This window comes from Perca flavescens, chromosome 23, assembly GCF_004354835.1.
Source record: "Perca flavescens isolate YP-PL-M2 chromosome 23, PFLA_1.0, whole genome shotgun sequence".
In the NCBI taxonomy this organism is placed as follows: domain Eukaryota; kingdom Metazoa; phylum Chordata; class Actinopteri; order Perciformes; family Percidae; genus Perca; species Perca flavescens.
The window spans coordinates 2,163,054-2,167,348 of record NC_041353.1 but is presented as its reverse complement, the minus strand read 5'-3'; the positions used below and the strand labels follow the sequence as shown (position 1 = coordinate 2,167,348).

The window sequence follows — 4,295 nt, the reverse complement described above, 5'->3', positions numbered from 1 at the left end:
AGGACTCGGGACGGGAGAGGACATCCCGGCTCCTGCTCTCTCGCTCTCAATCTCCCAAAACACATTTCTGAATAGACTCTTATGATTTTAACTTTTTTCGGATTATTTCATTGTTCTTTACCTCATTTTCTGTTCTGTTTTTTATTTCCCACCCCTCCCTCCCTCCCTCCCTCCCTCCATGAGTTTGGTTCGGTTGGTCTGTTACGTGGAGCACACAGACTTAATGTCGACAGACAGCACAAACAAACACGGGACACGAGCACTGTAAATAACTGTCCCTCTGATCGAGTGATTCATGTTTCTATCACGTCTTAAGAATTTGACTATTTTTGTCTAAGAGAAGCTTTTTAAAGAAGAAACCAGATTTTAAACACAGAACACAGAAATCAATCACCCCTCAGGCGGATAATTATTTTGCACCGTGCACACACTGTGTCACACCACCCCTCTGGTCTTTTGGCGAGAAAATATTTATCATTTTTCTCCATTTTTTTTACCAGGTTTTTCCAGCAGCATTACAAACAACACACACACACACGTCAGCAGACAGTCAGGAGAGGAAATGCAATGTACATTGTAGCACTATTTCATAATAAAAGTCGAAAAAATACCTTTTGGTTTGTTTTTATGTGGCGATACGTGAACCAGAATACGCTCCTATTTTTCCTTTTTTTTTAACTTAAAAATAAGTTAAAAGCAGATAGAAAAGTCACTCTGAGTGGGATGTGTTAGGCATTTTGAATTTACGGTTTTCCACCAGACAGTTTTCTTATTTATTCAGAAATATTTCTGGCATTATTCTACTATTTTTCCTTAGGCAACAAACCCCATGTGTACCGAAACAGCTGACTGTAGTTGTTAGCAAACGTTATGTAACTTAAGTGACGTACGTCAATTACAAAAAGTAAATGTTGACTTTAGGTTTCTCACAGGAGCCAAACCCCCGGTCTCCTGGGTGAAAGTCCTGTGTTTGTTCGACCCATCCGTCCCTACATGGACAGTTTTGCAGACTTTGATTAGAAACGTAATTAAAAAAAAAAAAAAGAAAAGAAGGGAAATTAACTCCCTGTTGTCTTCGGGTCAGATTTGACCCATTTTCAAAAAGTTTCTATATCAGAAATTTGGATTTCGTTCAACAAAATTGTCAAATAAGAATTTGGGAGTTTTATTCAATTTTATTGCATTTGAAAAAATAAATTATGAAAGAAATTTGAAAAAATGTCTGAAAAACGTGGAAATAAAACCTTAAAATAAAGCGCAAAAAAAATCGACAAAAACATTGGAAAAGCTTCCGAAACGTCAGTAAAACTGACCAAAACATTGGAAAAGCTTCAGAAACTTCAGAAAAACTGACAAAATGTCAGAAAAACTGACAAAAACATCTGAAAAGCTTAAAAAACGTCAGAACATCTAACTAAAACATCGGAAAGCTTCAGAAACGTCAGTAAAACTGACAAAAACATTGGAAAAAGTTCAGAAACTTCAGAAAAACTGACAAAAACTTCAGAAAAACTGACAAAATCGTCAGAAAAACTGACCAAAACATCGGAAAAGCTTCAAATTCGTCAGAAAAACTGACAAAAACTTCAGAAAAACTGATAAAATCGTCAGAAAAACTGACAAAAACATCGGAAAAGCTTCAAAATCGTCAGAAAAACTGACAAAAACATCGGAAAAGCTTCAAAAACGTCAGAAAAACTGACAAAAACATCGGAAAAATTGACAAAAACATCGGAAAAGCTTCAAAAACGTCAGAAAAACTGACAAACACATTGGAAAAGCTTCAAAAACTTAAAAAAAACTGACAAAAACTTCAGAAAAACTGCCAAAATCGTCAGAAAAACTGATAAACACTTTGGAAAAGCTTCAAAAACTTAAAAAAAACTGACAAAAACTTCAGAAAAACTGACAAAAACATCTGAAAAATTGACAAAAACATCGGAAAAGCTTCAAAAACGTCAGAAAAATTGACAAAAACATTGGAAAAGCTTCAGATACTTAAAAAAAACTGACAAAAACATTAGTAAAACTGACCAAAACATCAGAAAAGCTTCAAAAACATCAGATAATCGTACAAAAACATCAGAAAAACGGAAACCACAGTGTTGAAAAAAAGTTGTATCTTTTTAAAAGTTGCTTGTTGGTCGACGGTCGGACAACACGAGGGTTTAAAAACAAATCCAGGACAAAGTACGTTTCCCTCGAAAGCGTCATGGAGAATGCAATTTAGTTGTCTGGGAACTTCATTTTTGGGAGAAACTTTCCCTCCTCACCGGTTAATTCTTTAACTTGTAACTCGAGAAGATGCGTCAGGCTGCGATACTCAAACAATACTTAAATCAGTCGATACGTTCATTGGGTCTGAACATGGGATTAAATGACACGAAAATCAGAATCACACCAGACTTATGCTTCAAAATCAAACAGCACAACAGAAAGACGTGATTATAGGGGTATTAGAAATAAAAAAAGTGGATAATTCCCTCCACATTATGCCACAGTTTGGTGGATTAAACTTAACCAATTAAAGTTAAAAATGTCCACACATCCCCTTCACGTTAACGCAGCTCTTTTATCATATCGGTTTTCATCTTTTCTGTTTTTTTTTTATTACAACATTACAACTCCCTCCCTCTGCCGGTGGAGCTTCATGTTTCTTCACCTCTTTTTAACATTTAAGTTCTTCTACTTTTCGTTCACCTCCCACATTTATCGTCTTATTTCCTGCCTGGCAACAGTGGAACCAATCGGACTGCTGGAGTGACCTCTCTCTCTCTCTTTAAGGATCTTGAAGGGAAAAGTTCCACATTTTGGGAAATTTGCTTTTATTTGTCTCGAGTTAGATGTTCAGATTGATACCACTCGCATGTCCACGCTCAATATGAAGCTCCTGCCAGGAGACGTTAGCCTAGCTTAGCATGAAGACGTCATTTTTACAGTTTTTTTAATATACCGATTTAAATAAGATCTACAGTCACATGTTAATCCGCTTTAGGGAAGCCGGTTGGAGGATTTTGTTATCTTTGGGCGGAGCTACGCTAACTGTCCCCTCACTGTCTTTATGCTAAGCTAAATTAGCCTGCTGCTGGTCACTCTGTGTGGCCGGCAGCTAACAAGTTACAACCTGATATCGTATTACAGATTACATGTCAGCAAAATATGTTGCATTACGCAAATCTATATGAAGTTTACTTTCAACCCAACATATACTTTTGTCCCCCATGTTTCTGCGTAATATGACGTCAATAGAGCTCGGATCGGGCCGCATTTTTCTGTACGAGCCTCACCCGAGTAACCTGACTCCACCAGATGGATCGCTTCGCATTTGCTCGGCATATCCATCTGGGAACCTTTGGGAAGGGGGAAAAATCCTGGTTACCTGATTGGATAAACCATCTGTCTATCTACCACCTATATGTTGGTGATAGACAGGGCCAAATCAACCAATCAGATCAGCGAAGCGTATGAAAATACAACCACGAGCCAGGCTACCCCTGCTGCTGCTGCAGGCAAAGCATAGCTCGTTAGCTCAGCAAGCTAGCAGCATGTCGGTAAAGGAGATTTTCCGTTTGTGTAACGAGAATTTAGGAATAAAAAGGCCCCAGACAGGTCGGCTAGTGCTCTATGTCCCTCTCAGCCATTATAGTTTTTCTAAATGGCAGAATGATGTGGAAGCCTCCGTTGACTTGCCCGTCCAACGTAGACACAGATAAGAAATTCTTACACCACATGTGTCAAACTCAAGGCCCGTGGGCCAAATCCGGCCCCTTGCAGATTTAGATCCGGCCCGTATATCAATTTTGTGTTCACAATAAATTTTGGTCCTCCTAGTTGTGCACCAAACCAACAACACAGGAAAGTGTTTTTTTAAACCGCAGATTACCTGACATTCAGAGCAGAATTTGCCGACTCTGAGGGTCAGAAATTCCCCGAGAAGAAGCAGAGAGAGAGTTTTCAAATTCAGGCTGAGAAACCAGTTGTTGTTAAAAAAAAAAAAAAAAAAGAAAATAGTTTTTCTTGATTTGCTTAATTCTACCAATGGCTAAGGAACTCTTTTGATGACTTTTGTAGTGCTGCACGTCAACAAAAATGTGACAAAAAGCGTACAAAAATGTCGGAAAAAAGCAACAAATTTACAAAATGGTGACAAAGCCCCAAAAAAGTTGGAATGAAAACAACAAAAATGAGGAAAAAAGCTACCAAAATGTTTTCAAAAATGTGACATGCAGTAACAAAAGCACGTCAACAAACTCTCCATGTCGGGCCCTTAGCTTACGAGAAGTCAGATCATTGGC

At 38.1% G+C, this 4,295-nt stretch overlaps 1 protein-coding gene across 3 annotated transcripts in view; it reads left to right on the top strand.

Annotated features, from left to right (window-relative positions):
* LOC114550011 (CCR4-NOT transcription complex subunit 2) overlaps window positions 1-610 on the top strand; it is a 35,170-nt gene extending 34,560 nt beyond the window's left edge. For all 3 annotated transcript variants that reach the window (XM_028570433.1, XM_028570432.1, XM_028570434.1), the window contains one exon: window positions 1-610. This exon is cut by the window's left edge and continues 203 nt beyond it. The gene's annotated coding sequence lies outside the window, so the exon portion shown is untranslated.
* Window positions 611-4,295: the final 3,685 nt, after the last annotated feature.